Raw genomic sequence first — 23,928 nt, 5'->3', positions numbered from 1 at the left:
TAACCTTTCTGAATAGGTCTTCACTCGTATAATGGAAGTGATGACTCCGTACTAGTATGTCTAAAATATAAGACTGTTCATCTCCCAGGATTATCACAAAGCTCAAATGAGATGAAGCATCTGAGAGCTCTTTATACATGAGAGAGGTTCTGTGCAAATGTAGGGTAAGAAGGCAAGAAAGTGCCTTAACTATGTCCAAAATGTTAGCTTCTTGACAGATGATGTGATGTAGCAGAAAGCTTGCACCTGGCTTTAATAACTTCCATAATCTCATGTTGTTTGAGCCTCCATTTCCTCATCCATACAAAAGAATGTAATCAAACTTCATTGGCTTGTCATGAGCATTAAATGACATGATACATATAAGGTCCCTTAGCCTAGTGCCACTTGGCACTTTGTGTGTATTTGACAAAATGTTAATTCCCTTCTCACCTTAACACATGCCTTAAAAAATGACTCTAGAGTCTAGTACAAGAGTTTCCACATGCTTCAAATCCACCTGCGTATGAGGCAGATCCTGTAACCCAAATGGTATCAAAGCTGCCAAGACGAATGATCTAGTCCAAAGGTACCATTAGATAGTTGTACATCGTTCTCTGAAATGGGGATGGACGCTGACAATGCAGAGGGTGACGTGCGCTGATTCTCGGGGCAAAGAGGGAGGTGAGTAGAGCCCTCGTTTTGGCGCAAAATTAAAGAGGGCGCCATGAAACTCAATAATCAAGATAAATAATGTTTAATGCAATATTTTTAAAAAATCTAAATTAATGCAAAAAAATTCACAATGAACAAAATATCAACATTTTAAATAAAGATAGGATCAGTAACAGTGCCGGACAGAGTCACGTTGGAGCCCAAAGCAAAAGAAAAGATAAGTAATACTGATGCTGTCTTTTCGTAAAATGTTGATATTTTGTTCATCATGGATGTTTTAATTAATTTTGATTTTTTAAAAGTATTGCATTAAAATATTATTTATTTTGATTACTGAGTTTTTTGTGTTCCCTTAAAATTCGTGCCCAAGGAGAGTGCACTATTCACCCCGCTTGCCTCGCCACCTTGGGGTGAGGTCCACTGGGCTGGGAAGAGAGCCCCAGAGAAGACTTCAAGCCCCCACTCCTTATTTCCCCTCACCCACTCTGGTCTTGAGTTTGGTTTAAGTATAATCTTGTGAAAAAAGAAAAGACCATATCAAATGAAATTCCAGTGTTCTTTCCAATCAAGCGACTAAAATGAAAAATACAATTTCATTTTCATCTTTTCTTCCTGAAACATAGAGTAAATCATTTTCGGTAAAGTAAATCGTTTATCAGAAGCTTGATTTAAGTTGGGGGTTGGCAAACAATGGCCCACAGTCCGGCTGCCCATTTTTGTAGGTAAAGTTTTACTGGCACACAGGCCCACTCATTTGTTTTTGTGTCATCTGTGGCTGCTTTTGTGACAATGGCAAAATTGAGTAGTTGCAACAGAGACTATACCGTCTGCAAAGCCGAAAATATTTACTATGTGGCCTGTTATGGACTCCTGATTTAGATTATCAAAGCACTCAGATGTTTTTGGATCAGTGTGTGAGGTTGGCAGCAGTTTAGAATATACAGTTATTTGGAGATTTATGTAACAGAAAATTCAAGGACATTTACAGAAAATATCATAACCTTCCATGTGTAAGAAGTGGGGGAAATGGGGAAGAGATCAGAGTTCGAAAAGTAAATCAAGGTGGCTGACTCCGTGGTGGCATAGTGGTTAAGTCTGGCATGCCCTGCTTTGGCTGCCCGGGTTCGTGGGTTTGGATCCCATGCATGGACCTACACCACTCATCAGCTATGCTGAGGCAGCAACCCACAGGTTAAGTAGAGGAAGACTGGCACAGATGTTAGCTCAGGGCTAGTCTTCTTCAAAAAAGAAAAAAGTAAATCAAGAGAACAGCTGAGAATGGGTGGGGTCTGGGCCTGTCTGGGTCCCTTGGAGTCCTATCAAAGTCCAGCTATGACTGGACATCACAGGATATGAGATGCTTATGAGACCTTACATCACCCATAATTGACAGTAAGCAAACAATGAGTTTGTGAAAAAGTGCATTTATTTGTATTATCACATAAATAATTTGTGGATTTAATTACTTCATCCTGTTAATGTGAATAATTTAGAACTTACTTCACAAATTCAGCAAGAATTTAGTGAGCATATATTTATGCAGAAACTGCAAAAGTTGCCCTCAAAGTAGTCTGAGTGCGAGCAAGCAGAGCTAGGAAGGCCCTGACAATGCATTCTGACATGCCTTGAGTTTGGGGTGCATAGAGACCACAGGGAGTAAGAGGAGAAAGACCAACTCATAGAAGGCCCTGAAGGCTTGCAGGAGATTGTGCTTTAACCAGGAGCCAGTAGGAAGCTTCCTTGGTCAAGGAAGTGGCATATCCAGCCTGTGCTTTACTTAGGATGTTAACTGAGTGACAGCTTGTGGAGGGGTGGAGGGTGGATGAGAGTAGAAGTAGGGGCACTAATCAGAAGGTGATTGCAATAGCCTGGTATGGTTTGTAGTCATACAGAGATGACAAGGGCTTCAAGTCAGCTATATCCATGGAGATGAGAAGAAAGACCAATCTGAGAATGCTGGGGAGGGTAAAATCAACCAAGATTCAGCCACCTGATTAGGGAGGGCTCCTGGGTTTAGAGTTGAGGAGATTGGGAGGCTGGAAAAGGTGTTAATAGAGATAGAGAAGCCAGGTAGAGAAGTAGGTTTGAGGGTCGAAACCAGTAAGTTCAGTCTTATATATAATGAATTAAAGATGCGTAAAATATCCAGGGGAAAATACGGAAATGCATCAGAGGGAGGGAGGGAGGGAGAGAGGAGGAGAGAGAAATTGGTGCTAGAGATGAAGATTTAGGAATTGTCTGAAAAAAGATAATCATTAAAGCCACAGGCATAGAAAACATCAATAAGGGAGGAAGTTAGAGAGAGGAGATGAGAGTTGAAGAAATAACTATAGTTGAATTGCCAGATAAAATATAGGATGCCCAGTTAAAATTGAATTTCAGATCAACAAAGAATAATGTTTTAGTATAAGAATGTCCCATGCAGTATTTAGGATATAGTTATACTAAAAAAATTACTTGTTTATCTGAAATTTGAATTTAACTGTGCATTCTCTATTTTTATTTCCTAAATCTGGCAACCCTGGACTGTGAGGATGGTCCATAATTATGGGATGGTCAGAAGAGGGGGAGATAGTGGAAGAGCCTAGGAATGGCCAAATAGGTTCCAGGAAAGCTAGGATATGGCACTTTCATGGCATCAAAGAGCAGAGTAGGATTCAGGAGGGCTGAGCAGAAAGGTCAAGGCCATTACATTTGGCAACCTGGAAATCATTAGGGACCTCAGAGAAAGCAGGTCGAGGTCTGGTCTGGTTGCAGTGGGTTAAGGAGTAAATAAAGGAAAGGAGGTGGAAATAATCAGTGTAGACCCTCCTTTTAGAAAGTGTGACGGAGAAGAGAAGGAGAGAGACGGGATGGTAAAGGGTAACAAAATAGAAGGCAGTTTTGCAGGATTAAATAGGCTGAAGCTGTTTTCCAGCTTCAGCGAAGGAGCACAGAGAAGTGGCATACTGAAGATTTAGAGGAGTGATGGGGATAAGGGATGGACTAAGCTGTGGATGACACGGGAGGGGAGAATCAGGACATAAAGGGGGAGGTTAACCTTTGCACGGAGGATGCTCTTTCTTCATCCAAGTCATGAAGGAAGGAGGGGACGATGGATAAAGACGTGGAGATTTTAAGAGGAGGGAAGAGGAGGAGACGTTTTTTGTTTCTTTTTGCTCTCCGACTGTGCTATTGAGAGTGTGTATTATGGAGGAGGGATTGGGGAGCAGGAGGGGGAAGACTCTGGCTGGAGATATTCCCTCTTTGCTGATTGCCAGGGACAGATATGATGAAGAGCTCAGAAACACATATAATTCATCCAAGTGGGAACCATTTATTTTCTTCATGTTGTATCTTCCTCCAGCTCTAGCGATCCATATCAATTCATAATATAATTGAATTGCTCAGCAGGGAAGGGAAAATGACAGAAACAGAATTGAACAGACTTGCTCTCCTTTGTTTTGTTAAATTAGGAGACCCTGGCCATGAAAGGATCAGGATCATTTATCCATGTCCCCGGTCAGAAGGAGGCAGTAGGGGTGCCCAGCAGAATTGCTAGTCTGTGAGTTCCTGCTTCCACTATGCAGATTTTGTCATGTGGAGTTAATGGCTTTGCCACGTCACACCCAGCATACCCGGGACTCACAGATGCACAGGCAACACACACTCATCCCAATCACCCTCTGCTCTCTGGGAGCTGAGGTCAAAAGATGGACAGGCTATTCTGCAATTGGGAGAGGGTGAGGCTGAGGAACAAAGCGGTCTGTAATCTCTTAGCTGCTTTTCCTCTCTGCTGGCAAGAACAGGATGCCATTTGCAGCACAGGGAGGGAGCCATTTGCAGAGCTGCAGAAGCCTGAGAAAGCTGAGAAAGAGAAAGAGTTATTTCTGGGAGGGGGTGGGGCAGTGCTGTCTGCCTGGGGAAGCTCTTAGTGCCTCCACCTCCAGAAAATATTAACATTTCCAGCCCTTCTCCACAGCCCCCTCTCTCTCCCTCCTCCTCGCCCTCAACACAAACGCACAAATGAAATTCCTAAAAGTAGACTACTTCTGCCTAGTTATTTTTAGTATTTGCTGTTAGTATTTATCAAGCTTTTCAGTGTTAATTTGTCCTCCCACCCATTTCTCTTCCTGCCTTCGCGTGCCGGGCTTGGGATGGAAGGAGCACATATAAGAAGCAGCTGGTGACCTCATAGAAACATCTCCTGGAGAGGAGACTGTAGACGTTTAAAATAAATCTTCCCCACCCCCACCTTGAAGAGAAGAAAGAGAGATCTGTTTTCCATTAGCTTTGGAGAGCAGCACAAGTGTTGGTGAGGGCAAACCCATTAAAACATGTCAGTGGTGTTTAGCTAGGTCAAGGGCCCTGGTCAAGGAGGTAGGTCCAGGAATCCACACATGCACAAAATTTCATAATGCAGGCAAAAATGGGTTAGAGACCAGGTAAATAGGCAGAATGCCAGTGGAAGAGGATGCCAGAGGAGAGAAAAGTATAAAAATCTGTGCAAAGAGTCAAGGATCTGATGGAGCTAAAGGGTTAAAGTAAGATGGAGTGGAGGTGGGGTTGAAAAGGCCAGAGGAGGAAAGCTCTATAGCACCACTGCACTGTTGTAAGTTACAGCTTAATGCTGAAATACTGCATGTTTCTGCCTCAACTACCTTTCCTATCTCCTGGAGTTAGTCATGCCCAGAATAGCCACATTGCTCTGGAGAGGAACTCTCAGGATGTGTTCTAACAGAGGGGTATTGAATGGAAGCAAGACCATTCCAAACGTGAGTTGCATAAGTCTGCCTTGTGTTTGGACTCCTTGCCTGCCCATCAATATATTCGTTTCTTAGGAAGCAGAAAAGAGTTGTTTCCTTTTGCAACTTAAAAAAAAAGGGTTTGGCTTGATTTTTGTGTTCATTTTTTATGTTAACATCTTTAAGTTCCCTAGAAACTGAAAAATATAATAAATGAAGTAAAAAACATTCAATGGTAGAACGGACTCAACCATAGAATGGAGGGGATGGAGGAAAGAATCAGTGAACATGTAGATAAAATAATAGAAATTGCCCAATCTGAACAACAGAGAAAATAGACTGAAAATTAAAAAAAAAAAAGAACAGAGCCTCAGGGACAAAATTATTTAGCATGTTTATCAGTATCCTGGAAGGAGAGAAACAGGATGAGGCTAAAAAAGTGTTTGAAGAAACAATGGCTGAAAGTTTTCCAAATTTGGCCGAAGACACAGACCCAAGATGTCAAGCAGTTGAGTGAAACCCCAAACACTATTAACCAAAAGAAATCCACACTAAGACACATCACAGTCAAATTTCTAAAAATAAAATCAAAGAAAAGATCTTGAAAGCCGCAAGAGAGAATTGAGACCTTATCTCTGTGGGGGAAATAGTTAGATTGACAGTGAATTTCTCCTCAGAAATCATCATGGCCAGAAGGAAGCTGCAGAATATTTTCTAAATGCTGAAAAACAAGAACTATCAACCCAGAATTCTACATCCAGTGAAAATATCCTTTAGGAATGAAGAGGAAATTAAGATATTCTCAGCTGAAAGAAAACCTAGAAATTTGTCACCAGGAGGCTTATCATAAAGAAATAGCTAAAGGAATTTCTATAAGCAAAGAGGAAATTATAGGACAGGGAACATAAGGAAGGAAGAAAGAATAAAATAAAGAGTAAAAATAGGTGAATACAATAAAGTTTCCTTCTCCTCTTAAGTTTTCTCAATTATGTTTGATGATTGAAGCAAAAATTATAGCAATGTCTGATGTTACTCTCAATGTATGTAGAAGAAACATTTAAGAAAGTTATCTTATAAATAAGGGAGAGTAAAAGGATGTAAAGGGAGGTAAGGATTCTAGTTGAACTGGTATAACATTGATAACAATAGACTCTGGCAAGTTTTGTATCTTTAATGTAATATGGGAGGCGACCATTAAAAAAGCTATACAAAGAGATATACTAAGAACACATTATAGATAAATAAAAACAGAATTCTAAAAAATGTTCAAGCATCTACAATAAGGCTGGAAAATGAAAATGAAAGAAAAACTAGAGAACAAACATGAAACAAAAAATGGCAGACTTTAGCCCAAGCATCTCAATAATTATATTAAGTATAAATGGTCTAAATATACAAATTACAAGACAGACTGACACAATGGATTAAAAAAAATGACCCAACTATATGCTATCTACAAGAAATTACCTTCAAATGTAACAATATAGGAGGACAAAAGGAAAAAGATAGGAAAAGATATACCATGCAAACATTAATCAACAGAAAGTAGACATGCCTGTATTAAAATCAGATAAAGAAGACTTCAAAGCAAAGAAAATGACCAGGGACAGAGAGGACATTCCATAATCACAAAAGGGTCAATCCACCAAAAATACATAGCAAAAATACATATTTTGCATGCAAATCCTGAATAGGTGCCAAAAAACAGTGCAAAATATGTGAAACAAAAACTGAGATAACTGAAATAATAGACAAATTATTCCACAGTTAGAGTTGGAAACCTCAAGACACCTCTCTCAACAACTGATAGAACAACTAGAATGAAAACGAGCAAGCTTAGAGAAGAACACAACAACACTATCAATCAACCAGATTTAATTTATATTTGTAGGATCCACCCAACAACAGCAGAAAAGACATTCTTTTCAAGCACCACAAAATGTATGCCAAGATAGATCATTAACTGTAAAACAACCTTCAACAAATTTAAAAGAATTGAAATCATATAGAGTGTATTCTCTGACTACAACGGAATCAAACTAGAAATCAATAACAGAAAGATGACAGGAAAACCTGTAAACACTTGGAACTGAAACAACAAATTTCTTAATAATTGGTGGGTCAAAGAGGAAGTCTCAAGGAAATTTTAAAAAATAAATTGAAGTGAATAAAAGTGAAAGTACAACATATCAAAATTTGTGAGACTCAGCAAAAGGTATTCTACGTGGAAAATTTGTAGCACTAAATACTTAGATTAGAAAAGAGCAAAAGTCTCAAATCAATAATCTAAGCTCCCATCTCTGGAAACTAGTTTTTCAAGAAACTAGAAAAAAAGAGCAAAGTGAACCCAAAGCAAGCATAAGGAAGGACACAATAAAGATAAGAGCAGAAATCTATAAAATTGAAAAGAGAAAAACAATAGAGAAAATAGATCAAGCCAAAAACTGATTCTTTGAAAAGATCAAAATGATAAACTTGCAGCAACACTGACAAAGAAAGAGAGAGAAGACACAAATTACCAATGTTTAAAATAAAAAAAGAGGTATCACTGCAGATCTGCAGATGTCAAAAGAATAATAAGGGAATGCTACAAACAGCTCTACACATATTGATTTCACAACTTATATGAAATGGGCCAATTTCCCAAAAAGCACAAACTACCACAACTCACATAATAAAAAATAGATAATTTGAATAGCCTTATAAGTAAGGGAATTGAATTAGTAATTTAGAAACTTCTAAAACAGAAAATTCCGGGCCCAGGTGGTTTCCCTGGAAAATTCTACCAAATATTTAAAGAATTGCATCAATCCTATTAATCTCTTCCAGAAAATAGAAGAGGGGGGAACACTTCCCAATTCATTTTATGAAGCTAGGCTGATATCAAAACTAGAAAAAGACAGTATAACATAAGAAAACTAGAGGCTAATGATCCTCATGAAAATAAATGCAAAAGTCCTTCACAGAATATTAGCAAATAACATTCAGCAATATATAAAAATAATTATAGACCATGACAAAGTGGGGTTTATTCTAGGATGCAAGGCTTAGTAAATATTTGAAAATCAATCAGTATAGTTTACCACATAAGCAGTCTAAAGAAAAAAATTACAATCATACTAATTGAATGCTAACAGAAAAATCATTTGACAAAATTCAACACCCATTCATGATAAGAAGAAAAAACTCTCATAAAAACAGAAATAGCAGGGAACTTGCTAAAATTGACAAAGATGTGTGTAAAACACCAGCAGCTAACAGCATGCTTAATAGCAAAATACTGAATCCTTTCCCCGTAAGATCAAGAGCAAGGCAAGGTTGCGTTCTCTCACCACTCCTATTCAACATAGTACTGAAAGTTCTACACAGAACAATAAAGTAAGAAGAGAAAGTAAAAGGCACACAGATCAGAAAGCAAGAAATAAAATGGCTCCTATTTGCTGATGACATGATAGTCTACTAGAAAAATCCAATGGAATCTACAAAAAACCTCCTAGAACTAATAAGTTAGTTCAGCTAGGTTGCAAGATACAAGATAAACATAGAAAAATCAATTGTATTTCTGTATACTAGCAACGTATACATAGATATTGAAATTAAATATACGGTATCATTTATAATCACTCAAAAACATATGAAATACTTATGTGTAAATCTAACAAAACATACACAGAATTTGTATGCTGAAAAATGCAAAATGCCAATGAAAGAAATCAAAGATCTAAATAAATGAAGAAACATACTATGTTCATGAATTGGAAGATTCAATACAGTAAACATGTTGATTCTCCCCAAATAGATATTCAGGTTTAATGCAATTCTTATAAAAATGCCAGTAAAGATTTCTGTAGATATAGACAACATTATTCTAAAAATTTATATGAAAAGGGAAAAGAACTAGAATGTCTAAAACAGTTTTGAAAAAGAAGAACAAAGTAGGAGGAACCACTCTTCCTGATTTCAAGACTTAATATATAGCCACGATAATCAAGACTGTGTGGAATTAGCAGCAGCGTAGACACACAGATCAATGGAACAGAATAAAGAACTTGGAAATAGCCACATATAGTCAACTGATTTTTGACAAGTATGTAGAAGCAATTCAATGGAGTCTTTCACATTCTTTTCAACAAATGGAGCTGGAGCAAATTGGATATCCATAGGCAAAAAAAGAACCTCAACCTAAAAACCCCACAGCTTATACAATTCAAAATGGATCATAGATTTAAATATAAAACATAAAACTTTTAGAAGAAAACACAGGAGAAAATCTTCAAGACCTATGTCTGCGTGAAGAGTTCTTAAACATGAGACCAAAAGTATGATCTCTAAAAGAAAAAAGTAAATAAGGTGGAATTTATCCAAGATTTATTAAAATGTTTTAAAATAAATTAACAATTTATTAAAATGAATTTATTAAAAATGTTTGCTCTATGAAGGACTCTGTTAAGAGGATGAAAAGACAAGCTATGGACTGAGATAAAAAAGACAGAAAGAAACATTTCACTGAAAAAGATATGTAGATAGCAAATAAGCACATGAAAATGTGTTCAACATCACTAGCTATCAGGGAAATGCAAATGTAGACTGTGATGAGATATTACTATTCAACTATTAGAACAGCCTAAAATAAACAGTGATAATGCCAAATGCTGGCAAGGATGCAGCAAAACTGAATCTCTCATGCACTGCTGGTGGTTAAAATGGTACAGCTACACTGGAAAATAGTTTGGCAGTTTCTGAAAAATGAAACATAAACTTACCATATGACCCAGCGATCACTCTCCTGGGCATTTATCCCAGAGAAAGGAAAATTTATATTCACACAAAACCCATACACAATTTTTCCTAGCAGTTTTATTTGTAATAGCCAAAAACTAGAAACAACCAAAATGTCCTACAATAAGTGAGTGGCTAAACAAACTGTGGTACATTCAAACCATGGAATACGATTCAGCAAGAAAAGGGAAGAAACGATTGATACGTGCAACAACTTGCATGGATCTCAAGGACATTATGCTGAGTGAAAAAAAAAAAAACCCAATATTGAAAGGTCACATACTATATGGTTCCATTTATTAATATTCTAGAAATTACAAAAGTATAAAGATAGAGAACACATTAGTGGTTTCCAGGGATAAAGGATGGGAGCAGAAGGGATGAGTGTGTATAAAATGGTAATAGAATGGAGTTCTGTGTGGTGATAAATAGTTCTATATCTTCATAGCAGTGCAGTTACATGAATCTTCACATGTGGTAAAATGACTTATAACTGTAAAAAATGTATTACATATGGGTCTACCTAAACAAAAATATTGTTCAGATTTGGTATTCTTGGACTTTATTTATAAAATAGTCATCATCTCTATGTAGTTACCTGATAACTTTTTTCCATTCGTTATGTTTAAAAGGTCTACCCCAGTTGTTGCATGTAGCTGTGATTTATTGATTTTCCCTGTTGTCAAATATTTTGTTGCATGAATATAACTTCTATTTGCTCTCCTGTTGGTGGACATTTGTCTTAAATATAGCTTTATGCTGTTTTGAATGAAGCTGTTATAAACATTTTGTGCATGTGTCCCAGTGCAGACATACAAGAGTTTCTCAAGAGAATATACGTAGGAGTGGATTTGCTCTGTGGGAGGGCGTGTGAACATTCAACTTCATAAGATAAGGTTAAATTGTGCCCAAGTGCTTCTATCAATTTATACTCCCACCATCAGCTCAATTTGCATTTTCCTGATTACAAATGAGGTTGCTCATCTTTTCACATGTTCATTCACCATTTGCATCTTTCTCCTCTCTGACAGTGTGTCAGATCTATTGCTCATTTTTCTATTGTGTTGTCTTTTTCTGACTGATTTGTAACATTTCTTTATATAATCTGTTTTTTTGTTGATTTTACATGTTGCAAACTTCTTTCAGATATTGGCATGTCTTTTGCTTTCTTCATTGTACCTTTTGATAAACAGAAGGTCTTAATATTACAGTAGGCAAATGATTGATCTTTCCTTTTGTGATTAGCACTTTTGTGGTTTAAGAACTCCTTTCCCAGTTGGAGGTCAGAAATATTTTCTTCTACAAGTTTTAACATTTTGCTTTTCACAACTAAATCTTTAATCCCTCTGGAATTAATCTTTGTGGATGACTCCTCTTTGACTTTTAGCTCAGTAAATTATTCCAACTTTCATGAGAGCTCTTGTCTTTTAATTCCAACTTCCCTGCCATGTCTGGCTCTGGTGCCTGCTTTTCTCTTCAAAATGTGTTTTCTGCCTTTTGGTATGCCTTGTAATTTTTCTTGATAGCCAGACATGATGTACCAGGTAAAAGGAACTGCTGTAAATAGATCTTCAGTAATACAGTGATGAGTTTTCAGGGAGAAGAAGCGTTCTATGCTATCTTATCCTATCCTACCGTATGATTAGGTCTCAGTCTTTTAGTGAGCCTATGCCTCTGGACTGTGAACTTCACAAGTGTTTTTCAGTTTTTTTCTCCCCCTCTTAGGTGGGACAGAATGGCTAGAGCGGGCTGTGGTTGAGTATATCCCTTCTCCCACAGTGGAAACCCAGGCGAGACTGGGGTTGAGTATTTCCCTTCCCCAGGTCAGTTAGGCTCTGATAATACTCCAGCAGGGTAGGCTCTGGTTAACTAGTTTACCCTGGGCAGGCTTTGTTAGAACAGAGTGCTCTGGCATATTTCAAAGTGGCTCCTTTTCCCCTCCCCCTTCCAGAAACCCAAGGGGATTTGTCTCTGATATTTACCGTGGGAATCTGGTAGAGCTCCTGGAAGTAAATATCACAGTACTGTGAGGGTCCCCCGTGACTGAATCACCCTGGAGTTTTTAATTCTCAGAGTTGTCCCCACGGAGACTCCAGCAATTCATCAATTACAGTTCAGGTTTCCCTACCCGTGCACTGCTTCCCATGGCTTCCTGTATTCTCCTGTTGGGCTCTCCAATCTTGGGGGAAGCGGTTTACAAATCCAAGGAGGGTTATTGATTTCTACTTGTTGTTAGGATAAAGTGGTGCCTTCCAAGCTCCTTGTCTGCGGAACTAGACACCAGAAGTCCTCTGTGGTCTTTTAACAAGTGAGTGAATAAGAAAGTCCAGGAAGAAAACTTCTCCATGGCGAAATTTGGAAAGATGGCTAATTCTCCCTCAGGCAGCCTTGAGAGAAGTTTTGGTCATATGACCTAGGTTTCCTTTGTGTCATCAAGGCATTCCTGCATTAGCAATTTTGCAAGTGCTTGAGTGTCATATATTAAAAAGCTAAAGAAACCAAAACAAAAGCAATGAATTCCCTCTCACCATTTGAACTACGGCTCATATCATTTAAATGAGCTATTTGTTGAGAAAGAAAGCATAAATTTAAAATACCTGTTTGTATAGTATCCAAAGTATGGATTCTGCTTTTGGAGAGACAATGCCATTTATTGGAAATATTGCTGGACAGGGAGTCAAGAGACCTGGGGTTAAGCCTTGGTCTGTCATTACCTGGTTGTGAAACCTCTTTGTATCAGGAGTATGTTCAGCTGTGTGTAACAAGAACCTTTCTACAGTGGCTATACCAAATGGAGTTTATATTTTCTCAGTAACAGCTCAGGAACAGACAAACCAGGCCCAGTGTAGTGGCTCCTCCTTTCAATTTAGTCTTCACAGCATGTGGCTTTTGTCTTCATGCTCATCACTTCATGACTGCAAGATATGGCTCTACCTCTGGCATTATATCAGTATTTCAGGCATGGAGAAGAGTCAGGGAAAAGAGCACAAAGCGAATGCCACAGCCCTTTTAAAGAGCTTTTCCATGAGCCCTACATAATAACTTCAGCTCACGTTGTCAGAGCCAAAACTCTTTCCACCTGCCCATCCTTAGCTGTAGTTTAACAGGGCAAATCGCTGCCTGAATAAGTTGAGATTGTGTAAGAAAAAGGGCTAGACTGGAAATGGGATGGGTAACCAGCAGTGTCTGCCCCACTCTCTGAGCATCCAGTGGGAATGCCTGCCTCCATGGCAGGATTGTTTGGATGACAAAATGGAAGCTCAAATGCAAGAACACTTCATACACTATAAAATACATTTCATAAACAAATGGGAGATATTCTGACTCACTTTCTCAGAGAGCAAATCTAATGTTAATAGAAAGTCTGATTAAATGTAGAGCCTTGGATAATGAATATTTGTTGAATTTCAGCCCATTCCCTTTCAGACATCTTCAGATAACCCAAGAACTAGCATTTTCATGTGTATACATCCTCAAATACCAGTCTTCAGATTCAGATTTTTGTCCGACATTGTTGTAGTGGGCATATGTTGATTTTCTCCCCAATGTCCCTTTCCCCCTTTTCCCTTCCTCTCAGTATGCTGAAGGTCTTTCCATATGATTTTTGTTGGAATGATCCTACCCTCACCTCCAGGGATAAGCCTTGATTCGTTTAAAGCCATTCAACAAAATATAGTGACTGATTCAGCGATGGGTAGTCTGAGTGGCCTCAGAACCCGGAACTACCAGCATGCTAACACTATCCTCCTGGAAGATGGATGTGTGGTCTTGAACTGCTGTGGCTATTACTTTTTGCAACATGAGGGGAGGCAGCCTGACGGTGAAGTCAGTCTACAGAGAACACCCTTGCCAAGAGAATTGCAGAGAATCAAATGATATAGTAAACCTCTGGTTTCCAAAAACCATCCTACCTCTGGGGTGTTTTTCCCCCCAGATCAATGAACCAAAATATTTCCTCGTTTTGTTATTTATTTGTATAAGTGAGTTTGAGTTGGGTTATCTGTTATTTGTAACCGAAAGATTCCTAAATGATAGTTTCTATACTTATTTCAGGAAAAAATTATATATATTATTTTAATATTATTTTAAATAATGTATATATTTAAAATATATTACTCAATGTATTATATATTATGTATGTATGTACATATATATGTTTATATATACGTGAGTTTATTCTGAAGTTTACAGTCCTTCCAGGATTAAGGCCATAAGGCTTGAATTTACTAAGAATGCTTGTTTCTTCCTATAACTAATTGCTTGCATAGCGCCTGTCTAAAGGATTCTGGATGGTGAAGTGCTAGGACCTGAGTCCTGCTCTTTTAGGGACTGTACCTATCACCCCTGCTGTATAAGACTCACCCCTGAGAGCTTTGAGCCAAAGACCAGTTAGGCTGAGACGTGTCAGTGTTCTTGTAGGTGTGTTTCCTGTTTCCTGTTTGCAAAAGCAACCTCAGAAGAAATACAAGTAACAGCCTTACATGAACTGCTTACTGAGCTGTCAAATGTTCAAGTAAAATAGTCATTAATTATGAGTGATCTCAGTTGCAGGGCCATTGAACTGCTGGTGATCAAATCTGTCGTGATCCCGTGGAGAGCTCTGAGGTCCGAGGTGCTGTGTGACTGCATATTGTAAGTTACTTTTTTAACCTCTCAGAATGCCTGGGTTTTAAATTGTGTAAATTATGATTCAGAATGCAAAGATGTTTCACCCTAGTTAGGTTGTTTTGTGTTTATATGTTTTGGTATTTGGGAAACAAAAAATGCTAGCTTATGTCCGTCATTAAAGCTTTGCTGTGGGGTACCTTTCCGTTTTTAACTCTTTACTTGAATTTGTATGTTACTGAGAAAAAAAACTATGCACCCATTCTAATTAAAAAAAAAATCTATTCTCTTTTATGGTGACTCTGATTAAATGGAAACCTTATTTAAGTATAAAAGATTTACTTATAAAAAACTGAAAAACTAGAAGTTACAATGAAGTAAAAACCTGACTTGCTTCCTGGAAAAAAAGGTAATGCATACATGCTCCTCCTTACTTTCTGAATCTACCCTTTTGGTATGGAAAATTGAGAAGGATGTTGTGCTGCAAGTAGATGGGATATTGTCTAATTCAGAAAAGATCCTTTTGAAATTTTATTATAGTATAATTAGGCAGCAGCAGCCACAATACTGAATTTCCTGTTGAGATAGGAACATTATTACTTTCCTAATTTGTTGATGTGGGTCTCGAAAGTCAGCTCATCGAATATTTAGGAAACTGGCTTTTCAGGAAGGAAAATCTATGGGTATATGAATTTCTTGGAAATTTTTCAAAATATGCTAATGGCCCACATGAGAGCCAGCCAAGATTTAGGTAAGGTCATGTGGCTTAGGCCCCAGTAATAGATTTTGTGGCTGTTTGTAAACAAGGCATGAATATTAATCTAATATGTACTTGGCCAAATGATTTTGTATGAGGAATAAACGGCAAAGATAAAATCAATGTGAGCAAGAACAGAACCTTCTTTTGTATTTCGCTGATATTGCAGGGAAGGAAGGGAGACATATTGATGTGAAATGAAACTCAAATACACTTAGCTTTCTTTTATCCCACTTTCTTTATCCCCATTAAGTATTTATGGTTTAATTAAGTATTAGATGAGTAACATGGCTCATCTGGATGTCACAAGAAAGTGAAAGTAAAAAATCTTCATTCCAAATTTGGTAGGCCAGTGCTTCAAATGAGATCTATAGAATGCTAATAGCTTATTTGAAGTCATGCTAAACAAAATCTCATGTGGTTTTTTTCCCTCTCATGACTTTGAGAATTAAGCCTCAGCCCCAGTGCATTTCTCCTGGAAGCCAGGATGGAGCTGTTCGTTCACGTTGGTCGTGGTCAGGCAGCCTGAGAGGCTCTTTCTTCTTGTGATACTCTGGTTGAACCACTTATGGATTTCACAACCCTAAACATGATTGTGGCCATTGGATTAGTTCCTCGAATCTTTCTGACATCAAACTAAAGAATAATAGGAAAATGTGTATTCTTGCCTAAAGACAGTGAATCATGAGCTTGATTCAACCTAAGAACCTTTCCCCTTGACGTGGAGGTGTAGAGAAGCAATATATCTGCTAGTGGCTTCTGGTCCTTTCTGCCCCTCCTCAGGCATCCAGGTCTCTCTTCGGTGGCTGTGGTCTCAGGGACAGGGCATGCCTCACTGTAGACTCCCTTCTCAAGTAAGCCCCAGATATGCTCTATTTCATCTCTGGTTTATGTGGAGCAAGGAGAGGCTGCAGGAGTTCAAGCTGCAGATTTGAGGCATCTGCCAGACCTAAAGGGAGACAATTTGGAAGAGAAATCGACAGAAACACTCTGAGGCAGTAAGGGAGCCACTCCCTGCTTGACTACTGTTGGCTCAGAAGAGGAGTGGACAAGGCAGGGATGAGGATGACCTCTATAACTGAGGCTAAACTGCCTAACTGGGCCTAAAGGATGGCCTAAGTTAGCAAATACTGCCCCAATTTCCTGGGCTTTCTGGAATTTTGTTCAAGAATTCCAGACATTCTAGTAAAAATTGCCTGTCGACAGAGATCCTGATAAGAAGAGATAGGGAAGATATATGTAAAGAAATTATTTTAAAGTGAAGTATATGGATAGACTCTAGGTTTACAACTATTTCTGATTTCCTGTTGTCTGGGTGTCTCTCTTTAGCTCCCTTAGGCTAGAATCATTTTGTCTGGATCCCCAAGAAATCCATACTCTTCCCCAAGGCTTCCTATGTGACTAGCTTCTTAGTTATGTGATGTTACATAGAATTATATTTTTGTACAGTTTTCTGTACTAGAAACCTCTTTCCTACTCCTCTTAAAAAAAAAAAAAATACCCTTTTAATCCTCTTAGCCCAGGTGCTCACTACTCTTTATTTTCAATGTCCCATAAATTTCCTTCTATCAAAAAACACTATTTTGTCAACAGAATATCTTTCATTCAGGAAGAGTAATGGGGAGAGATTATCTCAGAGGCTGAGAGTACAAGATACCAAATATCTAGGGGATAGTTAAAGTATGCTTCCAGATGTTTTCAAATAGAGACAAATACTGTTCATCCAAATAATCGATTCCCTGACAACCATTTTCCACCCAGTCATGTTCTTAATGCCAAAACAGCTAGTAAACTCAGTGAAACAAATAAGCAAATTGCTTTTTTATTAGTATGTAGGAAAAAGAATAGAAAGAGCAGTTGATTTCTCAGCAATTTTGCAACAAGTTCAGTGTCATGTAGACTTAGGAGAATGTAGTTTGCAGTAGCTAAACGATGATTTTAGTTAACCAAAAAGTGTTGATTAAGCATATTTACCTTGAGCCCTAGGGCAGAATGATATGGTATAACATGGACTCATACATTTGGTAACAGATCTTGCTCCTAGAAACATAATTCATTCAGTAAATATTTATTGAGCATTTGCTGTATGACAGGCATTGTGCTAAATCATGGGGATATTAATGGGGAACAAGGCAGGTATGGTTTCTGCCTTCAGTTGAGTGGTGTGGGGTGGAGGAAATGGTAATCAAATAATTACACAAGTAGATTTTACAAATGCAATCATTACTGTGATGGAGAAAAAGAAAACACAGGAAACTGAGACTATAAAATACAGGCACTACATCTAGCCTAAGTAGTGATCAGGGAAGACCTTCCTGAAGAAATCTGAAGGGGCTAGGATCAGGGAGGAGAGTGTTCTAGGCAAGAACATGCGCAGGGAACATGGAGCTTACCAGGAACTGGACCAAGGCCAGTGTTGCTGGAGAGCAAGGGAGGCATGGTGCAAGGGAAAGCTGGAAAGGTGGCGGGGGCCGCTCATGAAAGACTTAGTAGAGAGAGAATGAATGAATGGACATGAGTAGTTTATAACATGGAGTGAGTCCTGTTGTCTCCTGTCATTGGTGTGAAAATAACATGAGGTTTTACCTGTGTAATGACTCTGCTATTTGGGAGGAGGTATTCATTTATTCATTCATTCATTCACTCATTCAACCAATAAACACAAGACAAAATCTCTGTTCGCATAGATCTTAAATCCTAGTGGAACAAGCAGATAATATGCTAGTAGGCAAATATATAGGTTTTATAGTGAGATTTTGTTTATGAATAAGTGGTGTGAGTGGTCTTTACGTGGAATTTTAAAAACAATTTCAAGTATTTATTGTATTGCATCTAAGTATGGTTATTCCTCTGTTTAGTCAAATAAAGCTAAATGCCCTAGCAGCACTAAGATGCTCAGCACAGGTGTTCTTCATAGTACTCAATACACAGTCAAAGACTTTGGAGAAATCCTAAGAGAGGAAAAGAAGCAAGGGAAGCTGTGAGATTTGTGTTCTTGTTTCTGAGGAGCTAGTGATTTCACTGCACACTCTGCCCCTGACCACTTCTTCCTGGAGTGGTGAAGAGGAGACAAGGAGAGCAATAAAAGACTTAAATGAAAATAACAGAGGCTAACACTGATCGAGAAGGATCTAAGAGGGAGAGTATTTCAGAGTGTTTCCATTTCTTTTTGCATAAAGAACTTAATACATATATCTTATGATACACTTAACATACTTTATAGATTTTGCACATTTACTATCTCTAAAAAAGGTTCACATCTTACAATCAAAGTAGACATTTAAGGAAACATATTCTTTTCCACATTTCCAAAACTGTTATTCAATTGATGGTGTATCTTAAAATCATCAGTGACTTACAACTCAGAAAATAATACATATCTGGAACCTTGTTTGAGTTTTCAGTCATGCCTGCGTTTTCTGAAGGTGTCCTGAAGGTTTCCTGATGGCAATGTTTGCATATCTGCATATAAAGTATTACCATCAATGGAATTAAACCAGGGCACCTCTGAGGGTCACCTTCAGGTCTTGCTTGCAAAAATCAGAGGGTAGTTCATTATATCAAAGGGAGGCATAGTGTCTGTTTTAATCTTCAGGAACTTCCTTGTTTCTGATTTTCAAATTGCATGAATCAAAGTGATTTTTTCTATATATGCCAAGAGGAATAATGGAAATGTTGTTAGGGTTTCTCAACAGCACTGTTGACGTTTTGGACCAGATCATTCTGTTGTGGGGGGCTATCCTATGCAGTGTAGCATGTTTAGCAGCATCCTGGTACCAGTAGTATCCTCCCAGTCATGACAACCATCTCTAGCCATTGCCAGATGTCTCCTGGGAGGAGCAAACTCACTCTCAATTGAGAACCACTGCTTTAGTCTATCAAAATCAGTGACTCACAATGCCATGTTTTAGCTTTGTATTGTATTGCAAACATGTCCAATTCTGAATGGATAGCTTTCAACTTAACAAGATGGTATCTTTATAATTCTATAGCTCTTACATCATAATTAAAAATATTATGAAACCACAATTAGAAGACTAAATAAATAGATTTTTACTCAGCTAAACGTATGAAATCCTGACATGTAATAAGTTTTTCTGTGGAGAAGAGGGTATACACTTTGAGAACCTTGTAAAACCTTATAAAATTTTACCCTCAAAGTTTGCAACTTACTTAGTGGCTCAATTATTTTTTAAAGATACATTTATGGGAATCTTCATGCCACAAAGACTCCAACTTGGTCAGCTGCAAGAATTATAGCCTTTTGGTGACACATAGAAATTTAAATGAGGCCCATTTAATGAGTTCAATTCTAGTTTTATAGAAAACCAAGAAGAACAGAGAGAAAAAAGTGCCACTCTTGTGTCCTTTGGTGATGGTACTTGACATTTTAGTGTAAATTATTACAATAATATATTGGTTTAATGTTCCCTTGATATCTGTAGTTTAATTAAAGTTTCTGAAAACAAGAGGAATCTGTGTTCTTTCTGTTAAGCTAAGAAATGGCCTTCCAAAATCACTTTAATTGTACGTGGTTAGATCTTCTAAAGTGGCATTGTACTATGCTATAGCGCATGGGGAGACTTAAGATTGCATACATTTACTTAGACGTGTGACTAATATATGACACCATTAAGAAAACTATTTTTTAAAATTCCTTTTTACTGTTATTATTTACTTCACCTAAAGGCCTCCTGCCTCAAAGTATTGCATATAGTTCGAATTAGACCAATACTATTTTGTAAAATGGAGCTTGCTTTCTTGTTACTATCATGTTCAGGAATAAGAAGTTTCAATTGTCTCAAAAATAAAGTTCTAATTCTTTTCATGGCACCCAACTAACTAACTGGCTGCTTTTGGCCTTTGCAAGTTTATCTACTTTACCTCCATTTTGCCCCTGTCCCCATATCACCCTCCGGCTGCAATGAACTAGGTGGCTTGAGGCATCCTTGCACTTTTCTGCCTTCATAGCTCTTCTCATGCTGCGATCTCTACCCCTCAAATTCCAATGCATGGCTGAGAATCACTTCTTCAATGAAACTTTCCCAAATTTTCTCAGTTGGAATTAAACTCTCTCTCTTTCCTATAAAGTTTGGAAAGCACTAGACTAGGGCTTCTCGAACTATCTATGGGAAGGACTAGTTTTCTGATTTTTGAGGGTTTTTTTTTGAGGAAGATTAGCCCTGAGCTAACTACTGCCAGTCCTTCTCTTTAGCTGAGGAAGACTGGCCCTGAGCTAACATCCATGCCCATCTTCCTCTACTTTATACGTGGGACGCCAGCATGGCTTTTGCCAAGCGGTGCCATGTCTGCACCCGGGATCCGAACCGGCGAACCCCGGGCCGCTGAGAAGCAGAATGTGCGCACTTAATCGCTGCGCCACCAGGCTGGCCCTTTTTTTTAAATTTTCCGTTTGTCACAGGCCGATATGTGTCCTCTTGTCCATGACCAGAACTTGGACCCTGTCACATGAAATTCACTATTCGAGTTCAGCAATATCCAAACTGGTCCATACCCCATTCAACAAGATGAGTCCACTTGATCACACATTCCATTTGATCACACATTTGGATGTTGCAGCAATGTCCAACTGCTGTAAAAATGTCTAAACAATTACTTGCAAAATCTGTACTGTCCTGTTGCAGCCTGATAAGAAATTGTTTGAGGTGGCACTGGTCCGCAGACCACACTTTAAGTAACACTGCCCTGGACTATAAGCTCCATGAGGACAGGGCCTAGGTCTGCTTTTTTCATCATTATAATTCCAGCACCTGGCATTGCCTGTTACATAGTAAACACACTGATTACATTTAGAAGTATCACACCATAGATAATAGCACCTGTCTCCAAAGTCGCGTGGATCAGATCTTGATCACTTTTTAGCACCTACAGGGTTACCACGCCTTACCTCTATCAGAAAGTAAGAATTAATGAGACTATCAGGCTGATTTATTTTAAAAATACATGCTCTTTAGTATGAAATCTACTGAAACAAAACATACCTCCAGCCTGCTAGTGCTGGTATGGCTGTTATAAATGAAGACCACTTGATCAATAATTTAATTTTCTTTCACTAGAAAGTTGCAAAAACTCACTGCATTCAATTCGTTTAAGTAAAATAAAGGGAGCTTAAAAGAAATCTAAAACACTTAGTCTGTTAAATAGCAATACTGAGAAATTTTCAGAGAGAAATGTATTCCTAGTAGAAAAAAAACACAACCCAAAAAAACAAAACTACATTTAAAACCAAAGTGGATTTCTTTTTGCAGCTCACAGAAATACAGTGGAACTCTTAAGCAGTCCAAAATTGTATTTTTGAAAATGAGAACCACATGGAGTTAGTTTAACATCTATCACTGTAATTTCTACTGGGAAAAACACCTGGGAAATGAGTAACATTTTTGTAATTTAAAATGTAAAAGTTTCAAAATACATTACTTGGCAATGCTATCTGAACACAGATTTCTAACTTTCAGTAGTTCAAGAGTGTCTTTCTAAAGTGGTAAGAAGTAGTTGCTGTTGAGTGTCCATATTTTTCATCGAATATTTCATTATATTAAAGTTAACAGCCAAGAAAAACAAGGACGTTTACTATATGTTTTTCCCACCCTTGTCAGCCACTTACTTGTCCGTGGAACATCAGTTATTTCTGGGAAACATACAGCATATGACCATACCATAATTAGTTACAGTTTGATGTTATAGGAATTCGAATTTTGGCAATTTCTAGCTCTATTACATCAGTGGCTTCCTCTGAAATAGAAGCAAACACAGATCCTAAGGGTGCATTCTGGACTTAGCTTTTTCCTCCTTTACAAACTGTGGAATTTGCTTGTTTTGACTGAAGACTCTTGCGAACACTTTTCTAGCTCTGCCGCAGAAGAAGGCACTGTTCTAAGCGCTTTACATATGTCAACTTAGTCATTGCAATAACAGGTCAGAAAACAGAGGCGTGAAGACATTGATTTGCCCACAGTCCCTTCAATGGGAAAACGTGTAGTTGAGATTCTGTGCTCTAGCTTTTGTACAGTAACGTCTTTTGTGCAGCATTGCTCCTCGAAGTAGATGATAAGTTCCAGAATTCCACTGGGCGAATCCTGCTGAAGAGGTTATTTTCTTGCAGACTATTTCTACGTAATATTTACTTAGTAGCTGAGAAATGCTGAGTAACTGGGGAATACTGGATAACTATGAATCGTGGGTAACTGGGAATTCTGGGTAACCAAAGAATACTGGGTTTTCCAGAATTCTGGGTAACCAGAGACTGCTGGGTAATCAAAAATTCTGGTAACCAGGGAATGCTGGGCAAGTGGGGGAAAGGGGCACAAAGCCATTAGTTGTCATTGGCGGCTCACTCTGAGCAACTTTCTGGCATCTGTAAACCAAAGAGTTGTTGTTATCAATGCAAGATCTGAAACTGGCCTGCAGAGTCGGTCACCCTCACACAGAATCCCCAAAAGCAGCATTATCTTTGAATCAGAAGGATGAATATTTGTAGAACCGTTTTACTCCAAATCTTTAGGTATATTTAAAATTCACAACTTTCTGGCATTTGCTACATACACATATACAATGGCAGAGAGGAGACATGAAAAGAATGTACACTTATTTAGTAATTTTTTAAGGTGAAGACACTGTGGAGGAGTGGGTTAGCAGAAAACCCTTAGACTTCCCAACAGGACAGTTACCACTGAGTTCTAATACACATTTCAGCCAGGGGACAAAGGATAATCACTTTTGCTTCATGCTGGAAGCCGTGGTTGCTGAGGCTGATTATTCACAGAAGTAAGGCAAAGCATCTCATCAATCTCAAAATAGTTTGTCCCATCCTGTGTTACTAAGGGAGTTATTAAGGACTGAAAATGCAACATTGCTTAGCGACATTCATCATAGTATTTACTCTTTTGAGCAGGAGCAGCAGCAACTAGTATGTCTCACACATGTGCTGGCAGGTATTTTCATTTTCCTTTTTAACTAACATTGCTTGCATCCATTGTCATGTATTAAGCTGCGGCTTGGTGGGGTGGGTTTAGGTATGCTCCCTTAAGGACAGAGGTCAGCCCTGAAAGCTGGCATTAGCCCAATCTAGAACAAAAGGAAATTAGGCTGCAGGTAAGATAAAGTAGCAAAAGATTCCCACAACTCTAATGTTCTATATAAGGCTTCTAATTTTTACTGCTGGCAAGTATGTGATGGTGGTGATGTCACCCCTGTGAGATGTGGGAACTTGCTGTAATGCTCTTCAGACTTTTGTTGGCTCTCGTCTTTTGGGCACTAACTAGAGTTCATAATAACCCAAAGCAAACATAATCCCTATTTCCTCCTAATGAAAAGGTAGCACTTTCACTAATAACAGTGCTAGCACGCCCCAGTTCTTTACACTTCACCATGTGTGTTGGAGAACCAGTT

General features: G+C 38.3%; 1 protein-coding gene across 9 annotated transcripts in view; it reads left to right on the top strand.

Annotated features, from left to right (window-relative positions):
- Positions 1-23,928, top strand: part of NCALD (neurocalcin delta) — a 389,505-nt gene that overhangs the window by 214,894 nt on the left and 150,683 nt on the right. For 7 of the 9 annotated variants that reach the window (XM_005613236.4, XM_070222459.1, XM_070222461.1 and 4 more), the window contains one exon: positions 14,703-14,789. The exons of the other annotated variants lie outside the window; for them this stretch is intronic. The gene's annotated coding sequence lies outside the window, so the exon portion shown is untranslated. The remainder of the gene's footprint in view (positions 1-14,702; positions 14,790-23,928) is intronic. 9 annotated transcript variants of the gene reach the window in all.

Source organism: Equus caballus, chromosome 9 (assembly GCF_041296265.1).
Source record: "Equus caballus isolate H_3958 breed thoroughbred chromosome 9, TB-T2T, whole genome shotgun sequence".
Taxonomy (NCBI): Eukaryota; Metazoa; Chordata; class Mammalia; order Perissodactyla; family Equidae; genus Equus; species Equus caballus.
Note: the sequence above shows the minus strand (reverse complement) of the source record. Positions and strands in the feature narration are given on the sequence as shown.